The sequence below is a fragment of the Solanum lycopersicum genome, chromosome 1 (genome assembly GCF_036512215.1).
Source record: "Solanum lycopersicum chromosome 1, SLM_r2.1".
Classification (NCBI taxonomy): domain Eukaryota; kingdom Viridiplantae; phylum Streptophyta; class Magnoliopsida; order Solanales; family Solanaceae; genus Solanum; species Solanum lycopersicum.
Genome location: NC_090800.1, coordinates 26,389,771 through 26,404,043, shown reverse-complemented (window position 1 = coordinate 26,404,043; position 14,273 = coordinate 26,389,771).

Here is a 14,273-nt window from a genome sequence, read left to right as displayed (position 1 = left end):
GGTTATCAGCATCCAGATCATGCTTAGGTCGATTTTCGATCTCAGCAAATTTAGTGGTGAGCCCTTATTCTCCAAGGACAATGGTCATGAGTTCATTTCATTTTTTTGGTCCTTTAGTTTCAGATTCTGTCTTCTCCAAACATTTCTGGTTACTTAGATACTTATTTCAGACATAGTTAGTTTCAACTTAGTATTGATTTAATAACTTCTTTGTATTAAACTCATCATTATTTCATTTATCTAAGTTATGGAATATGGGTATTCCACATCTTTTCAGTTTAAATTATAATTTAGCTTCCGCATTCAGTTTATATCTTTAGTATGCTCATGATAATGCCAACAGGGTTAGCTTGAATCACTTGTGATCCTAAGTTCTAGTCCGCGTCCGGGAGTAGCTCGGGGCGTGTCACTTGTCCACTGAAAACCTCAAGATACAAAGGGTTTAACATATTTTTGCAACATCTTCTGGGAAAGTCTTTCAAAATCTTCCGCATACGTGCAAAGTAAATATGGACTCAGTAACATATATCTCGAAATGTAATACAGTAAAATATAGTACCAATTAATCTTAAGAAAATCCTGCAAAAAACTCACATAATGTATTCTCTGTTTTTCAATAACTACTAAACAAAATGCCCACATAAATATAATTAGGCAAACTTAAACCTACTTTGCTTGAAATCTCCAAAATCTTTGCCCCAATCATGTAAGATTCTTTAAAATGCATGACTTTTGAAGTATCTGACACACACTCATCATGATAATTAAAAAGTAACACATATACAAATTCATTGTCGTATTTCAGAAGATCTAGAAAATATACATTCGTAAATGAAATAATTGAATTATAATAAATGAAACATTTATCTCCAGTATATAAAGGGATAATGCACAAGTATCCCCTCAACCTATGCCCGAAATCTCAGAGACACACTCATACTATATTAAGGTCATATTACCCCCCTGAAAATATTTTATTAATAATTTTCTACCCTTTGTCGTCGTACTTGACACTATCTTGTGGGTGCAATGCTGGTTGATTTTTTTCAAGTTAGTGCCACGTAGGCCGAAAAGGGGTATAAAATTATGTATAAAATAAGTTCAGGGGGGATAATAGGACCTTAGTATAGTATAAATGTGTCTCTAGAATTTCGGGCATAGTTTGAAGGGGTACTTGTGCATTTTTCCATATATAATCATAAAATCATTGACCTTTAATGTAACTATAATTGGCTGTGAATTCCTATGACTCATACAAAACAATAAACTTAAATTTGTCAGAATCTAATTATGTTTTTAACTATATATCAAATTTTAGAATTTGGTTTAATAGACACACTTGGACAATTTTAAAACAGAAATCAAAAGGAAAAAAAAAATGAAATTGTACATAACATACGTGTAATCACGGTGAGATAGTATAATTTTATAGAACTTTTGTTGAACAAAATTGTTATTTTTAAAAGAAGAATTACCAAGGGAAACTCCTCCGCCAATTTACTGGCGGACCTTGCTAGTCATCTCTGTTTTTTTCAAATGAGCTATAGAACGATATTGTAGTGGCAACAATAATTTCACTACTGTGCTTCTTTTTTTGATTTCATGCGGGATTCATACTCTGAAACAACTTTAAATTCACACCGCATAGAATCTTATTTGACGAAAAACACAATCTCTAGAAATGTTTTTTTGTCATACTTAATATTCAAATTCAAAATCTCTCCTTAAAGAAAATATAATATTCATCTATTATGCCATATTCTTTCCAATAAGTACTGTGCCGTGTCACAATGAAATATTCAGCGTTGAAAAATACATAAAGGAGTCACTTATATCAGTGTCAGGTCAGGTACAATATGCAGAGTCTCCATTTATGTTGACTTTTCTTTTAGTTATTCATGAAATTAAAAGATAATTACTTTTCCATCACTATGAACAAGCACGCTTCAATATAAAAGTTTATAATAATTTTTTTGAATAATTAAATTTTAAGATCTGAAAAAATATGTAATTAATATTAAATATATTACATTAAAAATTATATTTTCTTGACATGTCAAAAATAACAAGCAAAATTAAAATCTATTTTTGAAATAGAGGAGAATTAAAAGTGAATGAAACACATATTTCTTTATATGTTTGGTAAATATTATATTTTCTTGACCATTTTAATTATCATGCTTGTTAACAATAATTGGTTAAAAAAATATTTCATTTCAATTTATGTTGCATTATTTGACTTGACATAAAATTTGAAGTTAAACAATTATCATTTAAAACTTATAATCTAAAATAATTTTTGACTACTTGTGTGACTATAATATGTGGTATCATGTCTATATCATGACTAAAATAATTTAAGTATCTACTTGTGACACCCAAAATTAGAGGACATAAATGTAAAATAATGTCAACTTAAATGATACATTTACATAGTATGCATTTAAATTTTGTTGTTACATGTAGGTTAATCGAACTAATTTTTTTTTTTGAAAAATTTACAATAAAATACTTTTTTAGGACAAATCAAAAATAAAATAAGACACTTAAATTGGGATAGAGGACCACCAATGGATGTGGAGCAACTGATGAGGTTGTTACTCCCTTAATTAGAGGTTTGACGTTCAAGTTTTTTATATGTAAAATCATTTATATGGAGCGGTTTCCCCTAAATGGATCCTACACGACACAAATTCACAATTGTCAAGATCTAACATCGGCATAAAATATCAGGTGGGAAAACAAATAGGAAGTATTGGGATAAAGGGAACCAAATAGTTATAAGTAGGTGTGTAAAAAAGAATATGAAAAATCGACCAAAGCTAATTGAATCGAACCGATTTATGTTATTTATTAAATAAAGCGTGGACATTAATTTAAGTGTATAATTGCTTCAAAAAATTGAATGATTATTTTAATTGAAAAAGTGAAAATGAAAATTCTTTAACCAAACCAAATAACCGTACAGGTAAATAAATATTGTATATTAGTAACATTTTTTTTTCTTCATTTTCTCAATAAGAAATATTTTATTAATTTAAAAATTCAATTATATTTACTATTCTAATTATGTCTAATAAGTTAAAAAAAATCCTCTATATATTTATCTTCGCTACTTAAATAATACGCCTCTTCAACTTCTTTCTAATTATTGTTATGGTTTGCCCAATCTATAAATAAGAATATCTTTAGAGATGTTCAATGTCAATTTTCATTTTTTCATTCTTTTTTCTTCTTTCATCTTTAATTAACTTATTAATGTCTTGATATGATCTTCACCTTAAGAAAATCATATATATATTCTTCAAAAATTCATTATAGAGATGTTCAAAGTAGTTTGCTACAATTTCTTCAAAATAAAGAAGAAAACTTAATTATCTTAGAAGATTCATCAAAAGATATGGTCATATTAGTATAAAAGTTTGAATGATTTTCAAATATTTTGAAATCTCATTAATGTATTGTTTTGATTTCAATTAATATTATTCTATACTATTGTTATTTAACGGATGAATGACGATGAAAAAAATCACGTTTTTGTTTTTATGTTTGGGGTATCTTTTTGTTTATTTCTAATTAATATTCTAAAACAAAATCATTGTTGAAAGGTATGATATTACCTATGGTACATTTCTCTCGCTATTAGATATTGTTACCTCTAAAAATATATTATATGGGCTATCATATTAGACATCAATCACAAAATAAATCAGTGAACATCTTTTTAATATTTTTAAAACATTTAATTAATAAATAAATTATGTAATGAAAGGAATGTAGAAAAAGTCCTTGATGTTATATTATAGTTATACGAATAAGTACAATACTTGACAAATAAGTACACTATCCTTACATGTTTTTTTAAAATATATTAAGTTGTTAATTATCTCAAATCTATATATAAAATTTATAAAATTGTAAGAGCCAATCAATTTTTTTATATGCTTTTAAAATATATATCGAATTATAAAAAATTAAACAACGACATTAAGATGAAGAAAATACATCGACTAGAAGCAGCCATCAACATTTTGCTCTTTTTGGTTTGTAAGAAAATAAGTGCATAAATTAAAGAGGAAATATAGAGAACTCAGAAATAATCTCGATCCCTTACGCCTAGAGATGTTAAATGGTTGATTTGGATCAAATTCGAAAGAACTAAATCTAAATGGATTAGGATTGTAATCTGTCCACATAAAATATGACTTATATGGATTTGATAAAATATAATTAGGTAAAATGATTCTAATCCACTTTAATCTCTTTAAGTAAAAAAATTAAAGCAATGCTAAATTATTAATAATGGATCCCTGAATTATTATTTTTGAAATAAGAAAAATTAATGTTTTAGCCCATACTCCACCACAATCCTGACCTGTACCTCTACCACCCCAAATTTTTAATAAAAGAATTTGCCACCCTCCTCCTACCCCAGGTAGCTATCCCCACCATTACAACTTAAAGATTGGTGGTTAAGATCAGTGGCGTATGTCAGATATTTTCTAATCGGTATCACCATTTAAGGAACAAGAATACTTCACCAAAGAAAATCAATGAAATATTTGCTTTAAGCCTCCAAAAATTTGAGGGCCCATTATTGTGAATATTATGATATAATAGTTTTCTTTAAATTATTATTAAATGAAAAATAATAAAACCAACTACCATTAAATTAGATAATATTTAAAAATTATAAATTAAACCATTCACGTATTCACACTATTTAATAATATCTTGCACTATCGTTATTCAACAAATTTTATTGCAAATAAATACGATTAACATCCTTAATAAATTAAAATCAATCGACAATGAACCTAAATAAATTCTTTTTTCGACTAATTATCTTGTTCTCCCAAGTCAGTTCAAGCTTGAGTTGTTAAGATTGACTTTGAACATTTATGGTTTTATTAGAATAATATACATCTACATTAAATTTATAGTACTATAATGTAATCTGCATTATTAGTAATTGAGAATCAAATAATTGACGATTGCGGACAATTGTGATCAATTTTGTGAATTTTAATTTGTTTCATTGCGACAAGACAATGGAATTTTTTATTATTATTTTGAATAAACCAAAATGAAAATTAAAGGACATAATAATTTAAAATAGAATAGCTAAAAATACTTAAATGATGCGGAGAGATTTGAGATGCCAAATAACGATGATGATGCACAACAATGGAATTTTTTTTTTAAAGAAACTCACAAATCACAAATATAGAAATATTAGGATTTAAAGAGTCCATACTATTTTTTTTTACTATAATTCTAATGGATAAAGGACTTAAATTTTGAGTTTTATTTTAATTCTAAAAAAATTATATTAGATTTAAATGAATTAAATTGGGTCTATATGTTTTAAATGGATTAAACTTATTGTGTTGAATTTAAAATAAAAAATTAAGAGAAAAAAAGAGGGTAAAAATAAAATATGTAAAGAAAAGCAATCAAGTGGGCATCGCACCCAGGCGTAATATTTGAAATGTGGCGCCTCTGCCACTTTGAGTTAATAGTGTTCTTATATAAGCAATGTCCTTTTTATTTATTTTATTCTTTATGTGTTGTTTTAAATTTTTTTTATATAGATACATTTCGAAAGAAAATTTCGACGAAGTCGTGTCCAGTGATACACCTTGACTATACCTAAATCTTTCCCTGGCTAAGGTATTGCAAAATCTGGTTAAGTTGATATGTTCTTGTCCTAGTAACCACATAATTATATTTTTTCACCACTATCCTCGACACCCCTGATATTAATGATGGATTCGTTGCCTACTCCTTCAATATAAAATTAGTTCATTCAAGCCATTACTCGCTACTCTGTTTTTTTTTATTTCTTTTCTCCAAAAGCAGAGAGGGCAGAGTTAAATTTCTCAAAAGAAATTGAGGTTTTGTGAATTTGCATTTGTTCAGATGTTTGATAAATGTTTCGGTTAAATTTCTCCTAGTTCATTTGAATTCCTTGTTTTTAAACTATGAACATCATCCTACCATTCCGAATCCAAATTATAACTTCGCCTCAACACCTGGCATTATTATCTCACCCTTATTTGCATCATTCGATTCAATGACTTTATTGTTATAGCGATTTGTATTCGACTGCCTAAAATAATAATTTTTAAAAAATATATAAGACAAAAAGCAAACATTGCAAAATGTCTAACAAGCTATAAGCATTTTACTACCAAAGAAACATCCACTTGGTCATAATTACAAACTTAAGGACTCATATGAGCACTTTGCTGAATATAATTGATACATATATAGAAACATCCAAAGTTACCTTGAAAAATTAAGTTCCTCTATTTTTATCGTTTTTAGACAAAACAACAGAGGAAGCAAAAGATATTACCTTTCTTAATAAAAAGATTGCAAGGATGGATGTTTAGTGAACTGTTGAACCTGTAAAATATTTTCTGAATCAACTTGAAGCGAAAAATTATTACTACGAACTATCTTCTGTGTGTATGAAAGGCAACCCATCCTCTTATTATGCGAATAGTCCCGCTCAAATGTGCTAATATTGCCACTTTTCAAAATATTTCACTTCTTCATTAACTTGTCTTATTTTCTTCCCACTAATTAGGTATATCCTTTTCGCGAATCTCTTTGGAATAGTCCAATTAACATACATATCAATGTATGTAAAAATGTAGCTAACAAGAAATTAAAATACAATAGCTAACGACCTTACCATAAAATTCATGTGCGACTTTTTTACAAACATTACATAGCTGCGTCTACTGCTCAGTTTCTCATAAATAGTTTCTTCTCACCAATATTTCTACTATATAATATCTATGTGTATGCCTGCACACGAAACACTGTTTTTTCAACAAGAAAAAATAGAAAAACATCGTCAACACAAAATGTGACCACATATTTAGTAATTATTCGACTTTTCTTTCACTATCTTATTTTCCAAATATTCCAGCTTCATCCGTTTTCAGTAAACAAGACTTTTTCAACAATTTCTTGTTTTTTTTTTATGAAACAACCCGAAATTCGTTGTTCTATATATATATATATATATATATATATATATATATATATATATATATATATATATATATATATATAGACACAAATGTTGGGTTATGGGCCTTTTTCCCTTCCTATGTGGATAAATAAAAGCCCAATTTGGACCAACCCATTCTTGCCCGTAGGCCCATTCTTATGAGGCAATATAAGCCTATTTACATCTTATTTTCATATACACAGAGAGTTTTTTCTGCAGCCAAAAGAGAGAAAAAGAGCAGTTTTTTCGCAGTCAAAATTCAGCCCTAACAGCCAACTTCAAATTGCGATTCCCGCTACGTTTCTTGTCCGATTGAGCTGATTTTTGGACAACAAATTATCTTCATCTCAATCTTTGATTAGGAACTGACAGAGTTGGATTTGGTGGTGTGCAGCTTCAGTTTTCTGTCGTGAACAGTAGCTGCGACATTGGTGATTTTGCTCCTTTAATTCTCTAGATTTAGTGCAATCTTATTTTGTTGTTGCTCGTTGTTTGACACTTGTTTTGTGTCCAATTTTGGAGAAAAATATTGTAACTCTTGGTGATTATAGTGAAGCTTTTGGTCCCATGGTTTTTTACTCTTCATATCGAAGGGTTTTCCACGTAAATCTTGGTGTCTTGTGTGATTGGTTTATTATTGCCTTGTTATATTTGTTTGATTGAATTACTTGCTGCCTAACTATCATATTACTTGTGTTTGTTTGTCTTCTCTTGGTTCAAATCGAGAAGGGAAAGTATAGAATTGGGTATTCTTCCGCTGTTATCCTGTCAGACATTCTTTGTTAGTGCCTTGTCTTTCCCAACAAAGTGGTATCAGAGCATTGGTTATTGTTGATTGTCGTTTTGAATGATGGAGGCAAATATGAGCAAAATGGTGTGTTTAAATGGTAGTAACTATCATATTTGGAAAGGCAAGATGAAAGATCTTCTATTTGTCAAGAAGATGCATTTACATGTGTTTGCTTCTAATAAGCTTCAGTCTCTGAATGATGAAGAATGGGAATTTGAGCATCTGCAGGTTTGTATCTATATTAGACAATGGGTTGAAGATAATGTTAGAAATCATATTGTGAATGAGACACATGCCAAAAGTTTGTGGGACAAGCTCGAGAAACTTTATGCTTTGAAGACTGGCAACAACAAGTTGTTCCTATTTAAACAATTAATGAATATCAGGTATAAAGAGGGCACTCCTATTTCTGATCATATTAATGATTTTCAGGGTGTTCTTGACCAGCTGTCCGGAATGGGTGTAAAGTTTGATGATAAGATACAGGGACTTTGGCTTCTTAATACTCTGCCAGACTCTTGGGAAACTCTTCGAGTTTCTTTGAATAATTCTGCTCCCAGTGGTGTTGTAACCATGGAATATACTAAGAGTGGTGTCTTGAATGAAGAAATGAGAAGAAGATCTCAAGACTCATCTTCTTAAGCTTCACACTCCGATGTTTTGGTTACTGAAGATAGGGGGAGAAACAAGTCTAGAGGTTAGAATGATAGAGGTAAAATTAGAAGCAAGTCAAAGTCTAAATACAAGAATATTACATGTGACTATTGCCACAAGAATGGGCATATCATGAAATATTGTTACAAGCACAAGAGAGATATGTGACAACAAAAGAGAGAAGGCGATAATGAAAATCGTGTTGCTGTTGTTGCTAATGATAATCTTCTTGTTTCTTGTGATGCAAATGCCATTAATCTTGTTCGTGATGAGTCTAGTTGGTTTGTGGATTCTGGTGCTACTTCTCATGTCACGCCAAAGAAGGAATTATTTTCTTCTTATACTCCAGGTAATTTTGGAACATTGAAAATAGGCAATAATCATGAAGTTGAAGTTATTGGCATAGGGACAGTTTGTTTGGAAAGTAAGTATGGTTCCAAACTAGTTCTCAATAATGTCAAGCATGCTCCAGATGTTCGCTTGAATTTGATTTCTGTGGGATATCTTGATGATGAGGGTTATGTTAATACACTTGGTGTTGGCCAGTGGAAGCTTACTAGAGGTTTGATGGTTGTGGCCCGTGGTGACAAATTGTCTAACTGTATGTATTTCAGGGCTCCATGTCCAAAGACTCAGTAAATTTGGTGGAGAATGATACTTCATCAGAGTTATGGCATAGAAGGCTGAGTCATATGAGCGAGAAGGGGATTGATAGTTTGGCTAAGAATAATTTGCTTTCTGGAGTGAAACAAGCAAAGTTGAAGAAATGTGTTCATTGCTTAGCTGGTAAACAGAAAATAGTTTCTTTTCAGAGTCATCCGCCTTCAAGAAAGCTTGATTTGCTGGAGTTGGTACATTCTGATTTTTGTGGTCCTTTTAAGGTAAGATCTCATGGTGGTGCACTTTATTTTGTGACTTTTATTGATGATCATTCTCGCAAACTCTGGGTATTTCCTTTGAAGTCCAAGGATCAAGTACTTGATGTGTTCAAGGGTTTTCAGGCCTTGGTTGAAAGACAAACAGGGAAGACATTGAAATGCATCCGCTCAGATAATGGTGGTGAGTATATTGGTCCTTTTGATAGATATTGCAGAGAACAGGGTATTAGGAATCAGAAAACTCCCTCAAAGACTCCTCAATTAAATGGTTTAGCAGAGAGGATGAACAGAACTTTAGTTGAGAGGGTTAGATGTATGCTTTCAGATGCTAAGCTGTCAGATTCCTTTTGGGCAGAAGCACTTAATACTGCTGCTTATGTTATCAATTTATCTCCTGCTGTTGCTTTAGATGGTGCTGTCCATGACAGAGTTTGGACTGGTAAGAATGTTTCCTATGATCATCTTAGAGTCTTTGGGTGTAAAGCCTTTGTACATGTTCCTAAGGATGAAAGGTCAAAGTTGGATGTTAAAACTAGGCAGTGTATCTTCATTGGTTATGGTCAAGATGAATTTGGCTATCGTTTCTATGATCCTGTTGAGAAGAAACTTGTTCGAAGCCGTGATGTTGTGTTCTATGAAGACCAAACAATTAAAGATTTTTACAAAGCTGACAAGGCTGATTTTCAGAGTAGTGAGAGCTTAGTTGATGTTGATCCAGTTCCTTTGACTATTGCACCGGAAGAAAATCTTCATAATGATGAAAATCAAGTTGATAATGAAGATGGTGATCATGTTCAGAATGACCGGCATGATGTTGTTGAGCAGTGCAAGATGATGTGGTTGTCCAACAATCAATTGTAGATGCTCTAGAGAGTTCTCTCAGACGATCTAGTAGAGAGAGAATTCCTTCATCTCGTTATTCTCCCAATGAGTATGTACTCTTGACTGACGGGGGAGAACCTGAGAGTCTTGATGAGGCCATGGAAAGTGAAGAAAAAGAAAGGTGGTTTGATGCTATGGAAGATGAGATTAAATCCTTGCATGATAATCATACCTTTGATTTGGTTAAGTTACCTAAAGACATAAAAGCTTTGAAAAACAGGTGGGTTTTTCGGGTGAAACACGAAGATGGTAATCCAGTTCCACGGTACAAAGCTAGATAAGTTGTCAAGGGATTTAATAAGAAAAAGGGAGTTGATTTTAATGAGATATTCTCTCCAGTTGTGAAGATGTCATCTATTCGTGTGGTTCTAGGCTTGGCTGCAAGTCTAGATTTAGAGGTTGAGCAAATGGATGTTAAAACTGCTTTCCTCCATGGTGACTTAGATGAAGAAATTTATATGGAGCAACCGGAAGGTTTTGAAGTCAAGGGTAAAGAGAATTATGTTTGCAAATTGAAGAAGAGCTTGTATCGTTTGAAACAAGCTCCCAGGCAGTGTACAGGAACTTTGCTTCTTTTATGAGTCAGCAAGGCTTCAAGAAGACTTCTTCAGACCATTGTGTTTTTGTGCGAAAGTTCTCTGATGGTGACTTTATTATTGTGTTGCTTTATGTTGATGACATGCTTGTTGTTGGTCATAATACTTGCAGGATTCAAAAGTTGAAACAAGAGTTGAGTAAGTCTTTTGCTATGAAAGACTTAGGACCAGCAAGACAGATTCTTGGCATGCAGATTGTCCGTGATAGAAAGGCCAAGAAATTGGTATTATCACAAGAGAAGTACATTCAGAAAGTACTTCGCAGATTCAGCATGGACAAAGCTAAGGTTGTCAGTACACCTTTAGCTATGCACTTCAAATTGAGCACGAAACAGTGTCCTTCTAGTGATGATGAGAAGGAAGATATGAAGAAAGTTCCTTATGCTTCAGTTGTTGGTAGTTTGATGTATGCGATGGTTTGTACAAGACCGGATATTGCTCACGCTGTTGGAGTTGTTAGCCGTTTTCTTTCTAATCCGGGAAGAGAACATTGGAATGCTATGAAGTGGGTTATGAGATATCTCTGTGGCACTTCTAATCTGAGTTGGTGTTTTGGTATAGGGAAGCCTATTCTTTGTGGTTATACTGATTCAGACATGGCTGGTGATGTTGATACTCGCAAGTCTACTACAGGGTACTTGGTTACTTTTCCAGGGGGAGCTGTGTCTTGGCAATATAGGTGGCAAAAATGTGTTGCTCTATCTACTACAGAAGCTGAGCTTATTGCTGTCGTTGAAGCTTGTAAAGAATTGCTTTGGATGAAGAGATTCTTGGGGGAACTTGGTTGTGCTCAAGAGAGGTATGTGCTTTTTTGTGACAATCAAAGTGCTATACATCTTGGCAAGAATTCTACGTTCCATGGTCGGTCTAAACACATTGATGTGAGATACCATTGGATTCGAGATGTGTTGGATTCTAAGTTGCTTGAGCTTGAAAAGATTCATACAAATGACAATAGTTTCGATATGAGGACTAAAGCTTTGCCAAGAGGGAAGTTTAAGATTGTTGCATGGTCACCGGGATGGCGGTCTCCTCCACATAGTCGTGAGGGGGAGAATTTTTGGGTTATGGGCCTTTTTCCCTTCCTATGTGGATAAATAAAAGCTCAATTTGGACCAACCCATTTTTCCCATAATCCCATTCTTATGAGGCAAATATAAGCCTATTTAGGTCTTATTTTCATATACACAGAGAGTTTTTTCAGCAGCCAAAAGAGAGAAAAAGAGCAGTTTTTTCGCAGTCAAAATTCAGCCCTAACAGCCAACTTCAAATTGCGATTCCCGTTTCGTTTCTTGTCCGATTGAGATGATTTTTGGATAACATATTATCTTCATCTCAATATTTTATTAGGAACTGAGAGAGTTGGATTTGGTGGTCTACAACTTCAGTTTTTCTGTGTGAACAGTAATTACGAAATTGGTGATTTTGCTCCTATAATTCTCTAGATTTAGTGCAATCTTATTTTGTTGTTGCTCGTTGTTTGGCACTTGTTTTGTGGACAATTTTGGAGAAAAATATTGTATCTCTTGGTTATTATAGTGGAGCTTTTGGTCCCGTGGTTTTTTACTCTTCACATCGAAGGGTTTTCCACGTAAATCTTGGTGTCTTGTATGATTGGTTTATTATTGCCTTGTTATATTTGTTTGGTTGAATTACTTGCTGCCTAACTATCATATTGTTTGTGGTTGTTTGTCTTATCTTGGTTCAAATCTAGAAGGGAAAGTATAGACTTGGGTATTATTCCGCTGTTATCATTTCAGACATTCTTTGTTAGTGCCTTGTCCTTCCCAACAACAAACACACACTAGGTTGGTAGCACGGGCCTAACATTTTCATATAATGTATGAAAGAAATGAGCTCATATACCTTTAAATGATATTTGATTCTTTTGTTACAGTCTTAAATCCAAATAAATGAAAACCAACACTCAGTTATATTAGAGTTGAATAAATGTAATAACCACTAATTTATGTACCATAAATACCATTTAGTTATTGTTAAGAAATTTACAATAAATACAAAATTATCAAATTAGAAATAAAATATTATAAATTCCAACCTCTGTTATTACCAATAACTCATAACATGAATGTTGGTCTAAATATGATTACACAGAAATCAAAATTATTGAGATTCATTATTATGTATACAGAAAAAACATATTTAAGCCATGGTCCCCAAAAGCCTGAGGGAAGGGTGTACTCATTAGTGAGTCAATATATTTATGACATAAGTATACTTGTTAAGATTTCTTGAAGTACTCCATAATAGACTCTTCCTTGGACTTGCTCTAGTTCTTGTAGAACCTCTTTAGCTCATTGTTATGATGTTGATCTGAATAGGTATAAAAGAAATGCGATTATGAAGTCTCATAACATATCTAACAACGCTAATTCGAAGCGGTTCATGGTGTGAAAACTCCGAATTGAAAGTCAGATTTCTGGGGAAGGGGGGGGGGGCTTTGTAGTATAAGGGAAATAGGCCGAATCATCAAACGGTCATAAAGTCAATTGAATGGCCCTCCCTACTCACATCTCTGATGTGGGCTGAATAAGCTAAACACCCAGAAGCAACCAACGACCTAGCCCGAATTAAAAATATTATCCCCGTCGGTGTGTGACTATAAGCAGCCTACCACAATATCGGGGGAACACCAGGCATGGATAAGGTAACAGTCTTGGTATAGCAATCCAAGACCACATGATATGGGGATAACCAGTCAATGCACAAAATCACATCAAAATCAATCATATCTAGCATAATAAGATTAGCTCTTGAATCATAACCGTTGATAATCACTAAGCAGGATCGAAATACTTGATCCACTACTAAGAACTCACCTACCGGGGTCGAAACATGAACCGCCTCTACCAAAGACTCGGACCTCATACCCAATCGGGGAGAAAAATAAATGCAAACATACGAGAATGTGGACCCTGGATCAAATAATATTGTAGCAGATTGATGGCATAAAAAGAGCGTACCTGAGATGATATCATCAGATTCCTCAGCCGCCACCCTTACCGGGGATGCGTAGAAATTGCCCTGAGCACCTCTACCTGGTGCACCCGGTCTACCACCTCACCTTCCTCCCCGAGCTCCACCCCTGGTACCCTGTCGACTATATCGACGGTCCATAACCTGACTACCTCTTCTAGCCAAAGAAGACACGGCTGAAACAGGTCTAAATGTAGGCGGAGCTGGTACAATCTCCCCCAGACCTCGCCGGGGGCATTTACTAGACCAATGGTCAAGAGAACCACAATCATAACACCTCGAAGTTGAACACCCTGAAGTAACACGACCGCGACATGAAGGAAAGGAATTTGATACCCTCGAATTATGGCCTATACTAGGATCACTCTGCTTATATTGGCCTCCCTCAGAAATATGTAATGCCGCCTGAACAGGCCGACTGGTCTGACACTGCTGGAACCTCTGACGGG